The following is a 17,260-nucleotide window of genomic DNA, read 5'->3' as shown; positions in this document are numbered from 1 at the left end:
TAAAGGATGAGAGGCTTATTTTTTGGGGGAACTCACATTTTACATTAAGCTTTTTAGAGAGAGAAAGAGGGTTGAGAGGTTTTGGGTGTTCTTGGAGCTCAAGGTGCAACAATGGAGAGTTCTTCTTCTTCATCCTTTTCATTCCTTGCAGTAATAGGTAAGTAAACCTCCATCTAGGGAGGTGATGAAGCCTCCCCTTGTAATCATGTACTAGATTGGGCTCTATTTTGGGGATAATAATGTATAATTTTTGGTCTTTTCATAATCTAAAGCATATTACTTCTTGTAATGAATTCTAATGTTTATAAATGATTGATGTAAGTTAATTATCTTGTCTTAGATGGTTCTTATATTAATCATAATGCTTGCATTTTCATAGTGACAATAGAAATAAGATTATGAATGGTTTTCATGGCATGTTGATAGAGAAACTTGATAGTCCATTGCTTAGGTATTCCCTTTGATGGTTTATACTTGATTCCTAACTTCATGTGCTTTATCATTTGATTAAAGGCTTGATGATCTTTTGCTTAAGATAGTATGTTTGATGCTACACCCTAGTTTATGTAGTTCAAATGTATAAACTTTTGATGGATCATTCTTGTTTTGATTTAATGAACTTCTTAATGATTTTAAGGCAACCATGTGTTGCTATATAATTCTTAACCATCATATATATATTGTCTACCCCCAATGTAGTCTTGATCTAACATGTGTTCAGGGTTTAGTGCGGATTCACTTCCCTAGTCCCCTTTGTAATTGTTTTTGCCTCTCTACTTCTTAGCATTACTGTTTTATGCATTTTTCAATTTATAATTTTAGTGATAACTCTTACAAACCTCTATACCCCATCATCATTCTAAAAATGATTCTAGACACCTTAGTTGCCATAAACTAGTAGTCCCAGTGGTTCGACTTACCGACCAATAGCCCTATTTTACAATGATTTGTGCTATTGCAAAAGGGTTGATTTATAATTGTAATCGATTCGTCGATCAGTTCCCTACGAAAGTGGCGTTATCCATTTATTGCTTTCTAGTTCATAGTTGTATAGTTGTTCATTTCATTCCTTTACTTTGTAGTTCATTGCTAGGGACTAGCAATATTTAAGTTTGGGGGTGTGATGAGCGCTGAAAAATGCGCATTTAAACCCCTTAAGCTTAGGTATTATTTTATCTATCTTACTTTCCCGTTTTAGACTAATTTCGTGTTATTGCCCTTTTTAGGTACTTATCCCCAAAATAAGCTAACTCAGCTAAATAAGAGCATAATTGAAGCAATCTTGAGATGAATCAAAGAAGGGAGCAAAGTAGGAGAAAAAGGAAGCAAGTGGTGGAAATTCAGCAAGTGCGATCGATCTCAGGAAATATTCAATCGATCCAACTTTGATCAATTTCAGCACTTCAAGATGGATCTGAACTATTTTGTCCTTATCCAAAGATCCCACAAAGTTCGATCGATCCAACTTTCTTCCAATCAATCGAAAAGATTCCATCTTATCTAGTTGTACCACCACACCTACCACTTTTGTCTCTTTCCCAAAAATACCAAAATATCTCAGATTTATCTTTATCCAAAAAGGCGCCATAGAGGATCAATCCAACTTAAGTTCGATAGATCTCAGCCATGTTTGATCGATCTCAGAGAATGTTCGATCGATTGAACTTCCCCAAGTACGAGAAAATTCAATTTCCAGCTCATTTAAAGTTATCTCATATCCAATCATTGGAAGGAATATTGGTGTACGAGCCCAGGTCATTGGGGGTGACATTTTAACCTATCTATATAAGGAATATGAGCCATTCTTGATACATATACTAGAGAGACTTTTGACAAAATATATCATATTTTTAGTAAGGAAGAAAAGAAGAGAGGAGGCTATAGACACAAGCTTGGAGTTTTTCCATTAACCAAGAAGAGGAGCAATTTCTACCATGGAGTTAGCCCTTGAGGGTTGGAGGACACCATTCATGAGTGGCTAGACATCCTCTTGGGGCTAGAGTTAGCCCTAAGCATGCTTTCTACGTCTTAATTTATGTATTTTTGAGGTGATTTGTATTGTGATATATGTTTTGACATTTTTATATACATAGATCTTGTTTATTCAATGATTTGTATGGTTTAATGCTTCCAATTGATCATTTCATTCTATCCATATGTCTATGTATGCTAGAATAGATGTTCATGTGTTTGTCTCTAGATTTTGTGTTATTGATGCATATCTATGTGTATTGATGCTATAGATCTAGAGATTGTCAAGACATACTGCTTAATAGAATGCTCTTGTGGTTTATTTGATGGTTCATACTCATTTCTTAATGGATTGTGCCTCTCCCTTAGTTTAATTAGTTTAATTTCATGTCATTAGCTAAATTGTAATGTAGTTGTAGTATAGATGTTAAATGGGAGGACAATCCATGCTTATTGATTGATGTTCCATACTTATGAAAACAAGTAGCATATGTCTCTAACCTTGTGATGTGTTTGGATTGTGAGCTTAATGAAAAGATTAATGGCTTAGTTTGATATATTGTGCTATCCACCATGTTGCTTAGACAATATATACTTAATTTGTCATCCATGCTTGTTGAAACAACCACATACACACTATTATTATAATACATGTTTTCCCCCTCATTAATCATTCATTAAGGGTGTAGAAAAACTATGCTTAGTGGTGATCTCTAAACCCCAAGATTTCTCTCTCTTATTTTCTCTCTATTGCATTTAATTGTTTACTTTAGTTTAAATTGCATCTTAGTATAATTCAATCACCAACCAATCTTTTGATCACTCGACCTACTAACCCTAATCTCGATTCCACAACTTAATACGACCCACCAATCCCTTGGGATGATCCCTACTCGCCCTAACTATATTTTTAGTGAAAGGTAGTAGTGGCAAATTATAAATGTAAAACTTGGCCACACTTATCTTAGTCCATCACTCCGCAAGCTTTGGGGTGGTCTTACGACAAGGCCACACCACATTTCAATGATTTCATTGGTCTTGGTTTTTTGTTTATCAAGATAAATGGATCCTTTCAAGGCAACCGGAAATGGAGCTCTTGGCTTAAAAACTTTTTCAAAATTTTTCTTTGAAGCATCATCAACACAAGAATTTTTAAAATCCTTTTTCAAAGCTTTGTTCAATTCTTCCTTCAAATCAATTTTGGACTCACTATTCAGATCACTTTCTAAAACTTTCTCATTTGAATGATCATGCATATGCAATGAAGGAGGAATATGATAAGAAACAGGATGGGTGTTAACTTTTGGTTTCACCGATTTACTCTTTTCATTGGACACACCTACTTTGTTATCCACAATCTTTCCACTTCTCAAGGTTTTCACTGCATTGACATACTCAATTATGTGCCCTTCCAATGAGGAATGAGTCTCCACAACACATTGTTGCTTTGGTGGGGCATTCAAAGGCATCTTCCCCTTCTCTCTAGCATTTTAGGTAGTAGCTATTTGCCCTACTTGGGTTTCTAGCTTAGCAATGGATTGAGAATGAGAATGAAGCAATTGAGTGTTCGCCTCTAGAGTGCCTAGACCAGTCAAAACTTTCTCTTTAAAGGCGGGACTCCTAGAATTTCCTTAGGAATATTATGGTTGATTAGGCAAATGAGAATTAGAAAATTGATTGCTATGTGATTGAAATGATGATGATTTAAAACCTTGGGAACCTTGGCCTTGAATTGGTGGGGGAACATACTTCCCTTGAAAACCATCTTGGGGAGGGTTTGAGCCTTCCCCTCGGCTTTTCCAAGAAAAATTTGGATGGTTCCTCCAACTTGAATTGTAATGAGTGTCATAGGGATTATTCCCTTGATTAATAAATGTAGCATTGACTTGCTCATAGGGCTCACTTTACACATGTCCATGGGGATAATTGGAAGTAGAATACACGACACTTGGATAAGTCTTGCAAGATTCATTAGATACACGATGATGAATATGAGTAGGGGAAGAAGATACTTGATTTGCCAAATTTTGGTTGATCAAAAATTGATCAAACTTTTGAGACAAGGACTTCATCTTGGCGGCTATATCATTAGAGTTGTCAACTTGATACAAGCCGACATTCTTCCTTCCGCCTAGGTTTCTACAATTTTTAGAAGATAAGGACCTATGCATGGAATTTTCACTCATACTTTCATACAATTGCCACACATCATTTTCATGTTTATGAAGATAAGAACCACCCATGGATGCATCAACCATACCCTTGTGATTATCCGGTAAACTTTTAAAGAAATATTGGACTAGTTGCCACTTAGGTATGTCATGATGAGGGCACTTTCTAAGTAAATCATTAAACCTTTCCCATGCTTCATGAAATATTTCCCCATCCGCTTAAGAAAATTCTCTAATTGAAGTTCTCATGGCGTTGGTCTTAGAAACCAAATAGTACTTTTTCAAGAACTCTTGTTGCATTTCCGCCCAAGAAGTTATCGAAAAAGGCCTAAGATTGTTGAACCAATATTTTGCCTTGTCTTTAAGGGTAAAAGCAAAAAGTTTAAGCCTTAACACTTTTTCCGGCATATCTGTGTATTTCACGGTGGAACACACTTCAAGAAACTCTTCCAAATGCTTATAAGGTTCTTCACTAGGAAGTCTATGATAGTTTGTGGTTTAATTTCATAGTGATGTGCTCTAAATGGAGGTAATTGAATGCAAGTGGGTGCATTGTACTCATTAGGCACATAATAGTCTCTTAATGCAATGGGAGGATTCGCAATTGGTGTTGCTAAACGAACACCTTGATTAGCCTGAATTATAGGGCGTTGGGGAGCAAATATTGGCCGAGGCATTCCCAATGGAACTTAGCCTTGTTGTTGTGGGTGAATGAATGGTCTAGGCATGCTTAATGGTACTTGAACATTTTAATGAAAACATTAGGGTGGAGGTTGCCTTGTTGGTCTATGTGACCAAGGTCCTTCACATGGTCGTCATTCAAATCCTCCATTGGTGAAATGGAGTGATGAGAACTACCTCTCCCCATAGGATTACGAACAACCAATTCAAGATGCAAATTAGGAGGGACAAGAGTAGGATTTAATGATCTACGACCATGCATACTCTAGCAAAGCAAATAACAAGCAAGTAGCAATCACTTCGCCCCCTCAAAAAATCAATCAATAAATCTCCACATACAATGATCCCATGCTCCCATGCTTAAACAACATGCAAAGAAAAGTAAATTGCCTCCACGCGGGCTCAGGATTTATCTAAGAAATGAAAAACAAGCCTCCACGCGGGCCGACGATTTAACTAGAGCTTGAGTTAGAAAGATCTCACAAAAGGCCCTTAAGCAACTTCAATTTATTTTTAACTTCCAAACTTTGCAATGCTTTGCATTTTTTTTAGATTTTTAGTCCTTTTTGTGCTTAGCTTAGCTTAGCTCCTTGCTTTGAATTCTCCTTTGGTAAACCTCCTTGCTCAATTTCACCTACCCAAATAAGAACAAACACAATAAGTAACCAAAAATAAAATAAAGAAAAGACACGATCAAAAGAGTACTAATCCCTAATTGTTTCCAAAACATAGCGTTGCCAATTAGATCTCCGGCAACGGCGCCAAAAACTTGGTGTGTCGTCACACCAACGTCTAAAGATGTGCAAAAGATAGTGAATGTGCAATGTAGCCAAGTTTTACATTTATAAATACCACTACTACCATTAACTAAAAATATAAAAAAGGGTGAGTAGGGATCATCCCAAGGGATTGAAGGGCTACTAGTAATGGAACAATGCTTAGGGTTAGTAGGTCGAGTGATCAAAGGTAGGTTGTTTGGTTGATTAAACTAAAATTAAGATCAAACAAAATCAATATAAAACAAGTAATTAAAGGATAGAGAAAACAAGAGAGAGATCTTGGGATTTAGAGATCACCACTAAGCATCACCTTTCTCTACGCTCAATTCACAATTAATGAGGGGAAAAACATATGTTGCAACAATAGTGAATGTGTGTGGTTGTTTTAACAAGCATGGATTACCAATTAAGTATATATTGTCTAAACAACACAATGAATTACACAATACATCAAACTAAGTCATTAATCCTTCTTTAAGCTCACAATCCAAATACATCACAAAATTAGAGAAATATACTACTTGCATTCAGAAATGTGGAACATCAAACAACAAGCATGGATTGTCCTCACATTTAACAACTAGGGTAGCTACACTACATCTAAGCTAATGACATGGAAATTAAACTAATTAGACTAAGGGAGAGGCACAATCCATTAAGAAATGAGTATGAACCATCAAATAAACCACAAGAGCATTATATTAAGTACTATGTCTTGACAATCTCTAGATCTATAGCATCAACACACATATACATTCATCAACAACACAAGAGATAAAGATAAGCACATAAATATCTATCCTAGCTTACATAGACATATGGATAGAATGAAATGATTAATTGGAAGAATTAAATCACACAAATCATTGAATATACAAGATCTATGTATAAAAATATGTTAAAACATGTATTACAACACAAATCCCCTCAAAAATACATAAATTATGGTAAAGAAAGCATTCTTAGGGCTAACTCTAGCCCCAAGAGGATGTCTAGCCACTCATGAATGGTGTCCTCCAACTCTCAAGGGCTATCTCCATGGTAGAAATGCTCTTCTTCTTGAGGAAGATGGAAAACCTCTCAAGAATGTCTCTAGCCTCTTCTTCTCTTTTCTTCCTCTTTAAGAGTTGTATCTAAGACTCTCAAAAACTATCTCTCTAAAACATGTATATAAAAGTGGCTCATAATCCTTATATAGGTAGCTCAAATATCACACCCAATGGTCTAGGCTTGTACACAAGGGCTCCTCCAATGATTGCACACTAAGACAACTTTTAATGAGCTGGAGGTATATTTTTTTTGGATTTAAGAGGGTTTGATCAATTGAACCTGTACTGTGATCGACCGAACATGGCTGAGATCTATCAAACTTTGGCTGGATTGATCCTCCCTAGGCGGCACCTTTTTGGATAAGGACAGACTTGAGATATTTTGGGGAATGAGACAAAAGTGGTAGGTAGGGTGGTACAATAGGATAAGATGGAATCTTTTTTATCGATCTGAGAATTGTTGGATCGATCGAACTTTGTGGGATCTTTGAATAAGGATAAAAGAGCTCGGATCCATCTTAGAGAGTCTAGATCGTTGGACTTTCGATCGATCGAAGTGTTATTGAGATCGATCGAACCTACTGAATTTCCAGACTTTGCTTCAATCTGCTTCCACTTTGCTCCTTTCTTCTATCCAGCTTGAGTTAGCTTCTTTTAAGCTCTTATTTAACTGAATTAGCTTATTTTGGGGATAAGCATCTAAAAAGGGAAATAACACAAAATTAGTCTAAAATGGGAAAGTAAGATAGATAAAGGTCTTAGAATAACTAAGCTTAAGGGGTTTAAATGTGCACTTTTCAACGCTCATCATTTAACAACACATATATCTTCATGTTTGTCCATAGAATTGGGGGTTGGATTAAAAATGTTCAACTTTACTTTCATGTGACCAAATGAAATCTTCATTATCCCCGTCCTACAATTGATGTTGGCATTAGCAGTAGCCAAGAAGGGACGGCTAAGGATAACGAGAATTTGGCTCTTAGGATTAGGGACCGGCTCCGTGTTAATGACAACAAAATCAACCGGGAAGAACTTGTCAATTTTAATCAAAAGATCTTCAATGATACCTCGGGGCTTCTTAATTGATCAGTCAGCTAGTTGCAAAACTACCGACGTCGGTTTCAAATCACCTAAGCCCAATTGAACATAAACCGAATACGGGAGAAGATTCACACTCACTCCTAAATCAAGAAGAGCCCGATTGATAGCATGATCACTAAAGTGCATGAAGTAGTCAGTGAACCGGGGTCTTTGAATTTTGGGAGGGTGTTGTGTTGCAAGATAAAGCTTACTTATTTGGTTAAAACAACTTTTTCTCGGTGCTTGGCTTTTGTTTTTCCTTTTAAGGATGCAAAAATCTTTTAAAAATTTGGCATAAGCCGAAATTTGTCGAATTGCATCTAAGAGAGGAAGATTGATTTTTACTTACCTAAATACATCAATGATTTTATTTACCTTGCTTTGTTGCTTTTCAAGAGAGGTGGATGCTTTTAAAGCATCCAGAAATGGAGCCTTAGGCTCAAAAGCATTTTCAAAATCATTCTTTAAAACATTTTCAACAATGGAATCTTTCACAATCAATTAAGAAGGAATGGGGTGTGAGACGGGACGGGTGTCAACTTCAGGTTGTACCAGTTCACTCTTTTCATTGGAAATACCAATTTGGTTGTCAAAAACTCTTCCACTTCTCAAAGTGGTCACCATATTCATATGTTCAAGTGTATGACCTTTCGAAGAGGAATTGGTCTCCACAACAAATTGTTGCTTTAGTGATGGATTGAAAGGCATTTTCCCTTTCTCCCTTGCTTTCAACGTGCTAGCTATTTACCCAACTTGGGTTTCTAGCTTTACAATTGATTGGGAATGGGAATGAAGCAATTGAGTATTTGATTTCAAAATGTCTAAAGCGGATAAAACTTTCTCTTCAAATGCGGGACTTCTTAAATTACCTTGAGAATATGATGATTGGCTTGAAAAATGAGAGTTTGAAAATTGGTTTCCATGTGATGTTTGGTAAACTAATCGATAACCTTGGGAACCTTGGCGTCGCATTGTGGGAGGAACATACTTGCTTTGGAAACCACTTTGGGGAGGGTTTGAGCCTTCCCCTTGGCTTTTCCAAGAGAAGTTTGGATGGTTCCTCCACTCGGGATTATAGTGAGTTCCATAGGGATTATTCCCTTGGTTCCTCCACTCGGTATTCATTTGTTCATGGTGTTCACTTTGCACATGTCCATGAAGACAATTGGAAGTATAATGCAAAAGACTAGAAAAAGTCATGCATGATTCATTGGAAGGATGATCAGTATGATTAGGGGAGGAAGACACTTAGTTGGCCGAATTTTGGTTGGTCAAAATTGATTAAACCTTTAGGATAAAGACTTCACTTCGGCGACTATATCATTAGAATGGTTAACTTGATATATTCCTACATTCTTCCTTCCACCTATATTTCTACCATTTTTAGATGATAAAGATCGATGCATTGAAGTCTCACTCATGCTCTCATATAAGCACCACACATCATCTTCATGCCTATCAAGATAAGAAACAACCATAGAAGCATCAACCATACCTTTATAGTTGTCTAACAAACTTTCAAAGAAGAATTGAATTACTTGCGATTTAGGAATGTTATGTGTGGGCATTTCCTAATCAAATCATTCAAATGCTCCCATGCCTCATGAAACATTTCCCCACCCCCTTGAGAAAATTCACGAATTGAAGTTCTCATTGCATTGGTCTTTAACACCAGATAGCACTTTTTCAAGAACTCTTGTTGCATCTCTGCCCAAGTAGTGATAGAAAAAGGTCTCAAATTGCTAAACCAGTATTTTACTTTATCCTTTAGGGTGAAAGGGAAGAGTTTTAACCTCAAAACTTCTTCCAGCATGTCTATGTATTTCATAGTGGAACATACTTCAAGAAATTCATCCAAATGTTTATAAGGTTCTTCATTTGGTAGCCCATGGTAATTGGAAAGCATTTGGATTGTTTGTGGTTTAATCTCATAATGGTGTGCTCTAAATAGAGGGAGTTGAATGCATGTTCGTGCATTATACTCATTGGGCACATAATGGTCTCTTAAAGTAAGGGAGGATATATAATTGGTGGCTTTACACGAGCACCATGATTTACTTGAACAACGGGAGGAGGAGGTGGTACAAAAAATGGCCTTGGCATTCCCATTGGAACTTGGACTTGTTGTTGTGGAATGAAGGTGCCTAATGGTACTTAAATATTATCATGTTGATGATGCACATGAGGGTGAAGAAAGCCTTATTGGTCAATGTAACCAAGGTCCTCAACATGGTCCTCATTATGTTCCTCCATTGATGAAATGGAGTCACTTGAATTACCCCTTCCCCTTGGATTACGAACAATTGATTCAAGGTTAAAATTTAATGGGACAAGAGTAAGATTCAAAGACCTATGACCATGCATGCATAATCAAAACAAGCAACAACTCAACAAATAGTAAGTAGCAAACACTTCTCCTCCACAACAAGTCAATCAACAACAAACCTCCATATACATTGATCCCATACTCCCATGCTTTCAACAAATGCAAGAAATAAATTGCCTCCTTGCGGGCCGACGATAAACAATGAAAATAAAGATTGCCACCACGCGGGCCGACAATTTAACTAAGTAAGAGAGTTAGAAAAGCTCACAAAGGGTCCTTAAGTAACTTCAAAATATTTTTCGTTTGCCTTGCTTTGCTTTGCAAATTTTTTTTTTTTAGCTTTTTATGATTTTGTTTAGCTTAGCTTGCTTCTTTGCTTTAGAATTTCTATGCTTCACTTCCTTGGTTCCAAGTACCTAGCCAATCAAGAACAAACACAATAAGTAAACAAAGTAAAATAAAAATAAAAACAAGATCAAAGGAATACTAATTCCTAATTAATTCCAAAATACGGCGTTGCCAATCCCCGGCAACGGCGCCAAAACTTGGTGTGACCTGTTGTCGATCCACAACCAAATATCAATCTGGTGTGATGAAATATGGCCAAGTTTAAATTTGTAGAATGCCACTGCCACTACTAACTACTAACGTAGCAATAGTGAGTAGGGATCGTCCCAAGGGAAATGAAGGGTATTTTGGAACTAATGTTGGATTAGTATGTCGAATAATCAAAATAGAGGTTTTGTTTGATTAATTAAACTAACGGTTCAATTAAAACAATGCAATTAAGTGACAATCTCGAAATTAAAGAAAGTAATATGAGAGAAAGGTCTTAGGGCTTAGAGTTCACCACTAAGCTTCACTTCACCAAACACTAGCAATTATAAATTAATGAGGAAATTCATGTTGTAAAATGTGTGTGTGTGTGTCACCAATTGAAAACTAAGCATGGAAGGCAAATAAGCATAGATTGTCTAATCAATCTAGTGAATAGCACAACCTATCAAATGAGACCAATAACTATTTAATTAAACCACAATTAGTGCACACACAATAATCTAGAGAAATGTATTTCTTGCACTCTTAAGTATGAAACATCAAACAACAAGAATGGATTATCCACCTATCTAAGAAATTAAAGTAATTACACTACAGCTAAGTTAATGACATGAAAATGAAGCTAACTAAACTAAGGATGTGGTACAATCTATCAAGAAATAAGTATGAACCATCAAATAAACCATAAGAGTAATCAATTAAGCACCATGCCTTGACCATCACTAGATTTATAACATCAACACACATAGACATGCATCAATTTCATTAAATCTAGATAAAAACACATGAACATTCATTCTAGTATACATAAACATATGGATAGAATTAAATGATCAATTAAAAGCATTAATCCATACAAATCATGTAAAAATTATAAGATCTATATTTATTCATTGTCAAAACATCAATTACAACTAAAATCCTAAAAAATATACAAAAGTTAGGTTTAGGCAGCAAGCCTATGGGCTATCTCTAGCCCCAAGAGAAGGATTTAGCCACTCATTGTAGTGGCCATGCAACCCTCAAGGGTTAGCTTGGAGATTGTCATCATCTTCTTCATCCTTGCTTTTTTCCCAAAACCCTAGTTCAAGAGAGAGAAACTATTTCTATCATTGGTAAAAAAATATCTACTAGATGAAACTTTACAAATTTGTTTAATTAATCTCTTACAAGCCTCTTTCAGTAGGCATCAAGTCAGAAATAATGCCTCTGATTGGTGGAAATTAGCAGCTATAAAAGTAGGTAGAGTCCGAGCGCGCTCGGGGAATTAGACAGCACACTGCCAGCAATCATTTCGATCTATCGAAGGATTTTCGATCGATCAAACACTTGCTTCAATCAATCAAAGCTAACATGTCATGAAAATATCTTCTTGGCCTTATTCAGATTACTAAGCTGGCACCGCCTTGATTTCGATCGATTATAACTTTCTTCGATCGATCAGGACTTCCTTCGATCGATCAAAGTTCCACTGATGCAATTTTTCTAACTTCTTTCCAGATTTGCTCCTTAACTCAAAATGTGAGCTAAATGGGTCTTCTTAGCCTGTTTGAACTTTATTGACCTGAAATAGGTAAAAACACAAATAAGTATTAAAACATAAAAGTAAGATATATGAATGGACTAAAATACTCTAGCTTAGGTGCTAAAATGCGTCACATTTGAGTACTTATCATGTAGTACTTTTTCAAGAACTCTTGTTGCAATATGTCCCATATAGATATCGAATTAGATGGAAGGTACTGCAACCAAGTTCTTGCTTTGTCCTTGAGAGAGAATTGGAAAAGTCACATTCTGAATGAATAATTGGAAAGAGTAGTCAACTTGGTAGTTGAACACAATTCCAAAAATACATCCAAGTGCGTATAAGGATCTGCTGTTACAAACCCATGGAAAGTAGGAAGCATTTGAATCATAGCAGGCTTGATTTCATAATGGGTTGCATTAACATCTGGAAAGACAAAGCATGAAGGGGTTGTATATGAAGTGAGAATGAAGTGATCCATTAATTGTTGTGGAAGAATAGGTGCTTGTGGCACTCGTTATCCATTACCCGGTGCATTACGATCATCAGCCATGTTATTAATAGAGGAACTTCCTATCAAATTTGAATGCTTTTGAAGTTTTCTAAGTTGACTAAGAGTTTTCTCTATTTCAGGGTCATACAAGATCAATGGTTCTAACTAAGAATGACGAGTTAACATGCACTAATTCCACTAATACAAATAAAAACAAATATTCCAAGTTAAAGAAAACAGTAAAAACTCACAAAAGGTTTTATAAACCGAAGCTTTTTATCCCTTAAGCGTCTTTATCCTCACTGCTAATTTTCTGTACTTGAAAAGAAAAAGAAATAAGGTGAGATATCAGAAAGTCTGAAGACTGATAAACCAAAAATAAACTAATTAAAAACTAAACAAATAAACAAATCTCCCCGGCAACGGCGCCAAAAATTGATGTGTGCTCAGTGTTCTTTGTTTTGTTTCTAACTAATCTAATTCTTTTTGGTCTACAGGTAACTGATTGGATTTGATTGATTGGTTGTCACGAACATAAAATAAAATTAAACTTGAATTAAATTAAAGAGATTAGAGAGAGAATGTTTTAGGGTTTTGACTTTACCACGAACCTCATACTATGGTTAATCGTTCAACTTTGGGATTTCGACAATTTATATTTTATATGAATTAAACTCAATAAAATTCGTTTAATTTAGTTTTTAAATAAAGATGTTTTATAAATTTCAATTAACTATAACCTATATGCGATTAGCATTGACTATCCACCTACCTACTTCTAACTACTTTAACTAATTTTGCAGTATAATCCATCTTTCCTAAGCATAGACTATGAAAACATTCATTTATAAAAAAACATTGGAACACCATTGCATGATATCCATTCTTATGTCCGATAGGCCTCCACCAGATATCGTCCAGTAAGAATGGGTTGAGAATAATTAATGAATACTTAAATCTAAGATAAGGTATTAAATATTCAAAAATTATTTAAAACATTGAAATCCAATTGAGTTGACTCAATTACTCAGAATCATGCAATAAAAAATATACAATTTATTGAAATTCCCAAAGTTAAAATAATCAAACCATAGTACTCAGATCAGGTTACATCAGTGCCCTAAGAGAGGAATTAGCTACTCATGACAATGCAGAATATCATCTATTTTGTTATGGTCTTCATCGTTACAGACGACACTTCTCTTCTCATGATCTTCACATTCTAAGGTTATGGAAATCCTAAAAGCTGCCACTACAATATGAGAACTCTAAAATAATACGAGAGAAAAAGATAATTCTTCTGTGGCCTTGTGCCTTCTTTTATAGAAGAATTAAGGTTCTGGCGGGCTTTTAGGTCTTCTGGCGCATCTTGAGTGAAATTAGACTTAAAAAGTATAAATCCCGTAAGTTATAATTCCAATCTGTCATGGATGGCTCGAGCTTTAGAAGTAGAGCTCGAGCTATTTGGCACGGGCTTGAGCTTTGGAAGCAAAGCTCGAGCTTTCTTGAACATGGCTCAAGCTTTAGAGAATGGTGCTCGATCTTTACTTTTGTACTTAGTCAAATTTCTTCAACTATTTTCTGAAGCATCTTTTTCATCAACACTTAGAATATTTTTGGGTTTTTCTTCCTTTTAATAGTGCTCGATCTTTTCTTCACAGTGCTCAAGCTTTAGGTGCAAAGCTTATACTTTTGGCTTAGGGCTCGAGCTCTAAGTGACAGTACTCAAGCTTTAGGTGCAAAGCTCGAGCTTTTGGCTTAGGGCTCAAGCTCTGAGTGATAATGCTCGATCCCTTAAGGTCTAGCATAAGGCCCTGGGAGCTTGGCTTTCTTTGAAATCGACTCTTCAAATTCTGACGCCTCAGACTTAAGCTTTTAAACAAAGGCTCGAGCACCCTGAGGTAAGGCTCAAGCACCCTTATATAGGGCTCGAGCTCTAGAGGTCAAAGCTCGAGCTTTAATGCCTTGGTTGATTTTTTTGTTTTCTTGTAGAGCTCGAGCCTTGGCACTTAAATTCCACCAAACTTCACCATTTTAGCTCTCGGCTTGCTTTGATTGACCAGCAGCAACTCTGTAAGCTTCGATATCGGTCTTTTCATCATAAAGTCTCGGTTTTAACCATTTTTTTGGGAAAGTACCTATAAACACATAATAAATATAAATTAGTTTAACAATGGATAGAAGCATCACTTTAGGTCTTAACATACGTATATTCTTCTAATTAATCTTTCAATTTAATTACATGTCTATATGTGATGAAATGGATAGTTTTGTCTTTACATTAGATTCTATAAAGTTGATGCATGTCTATGTGTGTTGGAATTGTGAATCTAGTGATGGTTATGCATAGTGCTTATTGGTTACACTTGTGATTGATTTAATGGGTTATACTTATGCTTGATGGATTATTCTACAACCTTAGTTAATTAGTTTAATTTTCTTGTCATTAGTGTAATTGTAGTGTAATTGCATTCAAATTCCCAGATAGGTAGATAATCCATGCTTTCATTTGATGGTCCATGCTTTTTGTCACATGATGTACATTTCTCTAGATTGTTATGTGCTACAATTATGGGTTTATTGAATGATTAATGTCTTCACTTAATGGGTTGTGCTACACACTAGCCTAAGTAGAAAATTCACACTTGCTTAGTCATCCATGCTCATTGATTCAATTATTAGCACACACTTGGTTTACAACATTTAATTTCCCCCAAAATTTGTCAAAGACTAATGGTTTAGAAGAAAAGCTTAACAGTAATTTCAATGCCCTAAGACTTCTCTTCTATTCTCTCACCTTAATCATATTTTAGCTTATTTATATTGCATGTTTTCAATCCAATTGTAGTTTAATTAAACCAACCAACCCTCTTTTTGATCATTTGACCTATTAATCAAAATTTGATTCCAAAATATGCTTGCGGTCTCTTGGGATGATCCCCGCTCTCTATGCTACATTAGTAGTAGTAGTAGTAGTAGTGGTTTTATAAATTTAAATTTGACTAAAGGCTTCTTGAACTACACTCTCTTAATTTGACAATTATAAAGTGACTAAGCACTCGTCAAGTTTTGGCGCCGTTGCCGGGGATTACCAACGTCGTATTTGGAATTTAAATAGGAATTACTACTCTTTTGATCCTTGTTTTTACTTTTTATTTTTGTTTTCTTACTTATTACTTGTCCATTAGGTACTTGGAGCTAAGGGAAGCAAAGATTGGATCTTGAAGCAATCATTGGAGCTTAAGGCTAGCATTGGAAATTGAAGTTGCTTAAGGACCTTTGTGAGCGTATCTTATACTCTTTTACTTAATTCATCATTGGCCCGTGTGAGGCCCTACTTATATTATTGAATCATCGGCCATGCTTAAGGACCTTTGTGAGCGTATCTTAAACTCTTTTATTTAATTGATCATCGGCCCGTGTGGAGGCCCTACTTATATTATTGAATCATCGGCCCATGTGGAGGCTAATTTTATTTCTTATATTGTTCAAAGCATGGGAGTATGGGAACAATGTATGTGGAGGCTTGTTGTTGATTGATTGGTTGTTGTGGAGGAGAAGTGTTGATATTTGTGATACTTATTGGTGTGTTGACCATTTCTCGTGAAATCTCTTCCACTCATCATCATCATCATTCTAATGGAAAACCTCAATGAGAATCTTGGTTATCTAGACCCCAATTTTATCCAATATCCTCCTCTAGGTCAATTTCCTCTCGAAGTACAAGCTCCAAATCCTTCAATGGTCATTCGTGACCATTACTCTCCTAATGTGTACAACGCACCTACATGCATTCAATTGCCATATTTTAGGGTTGATCACTATGAAATTAAACCCTCCATCATCTAAATGTGCCCACTTTTCTATGGATTGAACAATGAAGAACCTTATAAGCATTTGGATGAGTTTCTTGAGGTGTACTCCACCGTAAAAATCACGGATGTCCCGGAAGAGGTCCTTAAGTTAATGCTCTTTCCTCTTACTCTTCAGGACAAGGCCAAGTATTGTTTAACAATTTGGGGGTGAATACCATAACCCCATGGGCTTAAATGCAAAATGAATGCTTGAAAAACGTATTACCCCGCCTCTAGAACCAATGCAATGAGAACCGCAATAAGGGAATTTTATCATGGGGATGGGGAACTTTTACATGAAGCATGGGAGAAATTGAAAGAGTTGCTAAGGAAGTGTCCACATCATGACATTCCAAAATAGCAATTAGAACAATACTTCTACGAGAGCTTATCCGATACCCACAAGGGTATAGTGGATGCTTCACGTGGAGGTTCATATTTTGGAAAACATGACGACGACATTTAGCGCCCCTTTGAAAATATAAGCGAAAATTCAGTGCATAAATCTCAATCCTCTCAAGTAAGTCATAGTTCTAATGTGGGTGGGAAAAACTCAAATTTGTGTCAAGTAAAGAGTTTAATGGAGATTGTTGCCGAAGTTAAAACTCTTACCCGAAGACTTGACCAATTTTTGTTGAGTAAAAAATCGGCAATCCAATCATTCTACTCTTTTCATCCCCAAAATAAAGTGTGCATGACTTGTTTTAATTACAATCATAACGCTTCCAATTGTCCTCAAGGACAAGCCTTTTCAAGAGAGCAACATGAAT

The 17,260-nt window shown here is 36.0% G+C and overlaps 1 non-coding gene and 2 pseudogenes across 1 annotated transcript; 2 read left to right on the top strand and 1 right to left on the bottom strand.

The window, feature by feature from the left end:
- The first annotated feature begins 4,287 nt into the window (after nucleotides 1-4,287).
- On the top strand, nucleotides 4,288-4,386 carry LOC132280271 (small nucleolar RNA R71; annotated as a pseudogene).
- A 4,899-nt stretch (nucleotides 4,387-9,285) lies between these two features.
- LOC132280615 (small nucleolar RNA R71) lies at nucleotides 9,286-9,391 on the top strand. The gene has a single exon (XR_009471624.1). It is a non-coding gene; the product is annotated as a small nucleolar RNA R71 (small nucleolar RNA).
- A 7,351-nt stretch (nucleotides 9,392-16,742) lies between these two features.
- On the bottom strand, nucleotides 16,743-16,841 carry LOC132280539 (small nucleolar RNA R71; annotated as a pseudogene).
- Between the last annotated feature and the right edge of the window lie 419 nt (nucleotides 16,842-17,260).

Source organism: Cornus florida, unplaced genomic scaffold, assembly GCF_030987335.1.
Source record: "Cornus florida cultivar Cherokee Brave unplaced genomic scaffold, ASM3098733v1 CherokeeBrave_3.0.0_Hap2_Chr10, whole genome shotgun sequence".
Taxonomy (NCBI): domain Eukaryota; kingdom Viridiplantae; phylum Streptophyta; class Magnoliopsida; order Cornales; family Cornaceae; genus Cornus; species Cornus florida.
This window is presented reverse-complemented; position numbering and strand designations above follow the sequence as displayed.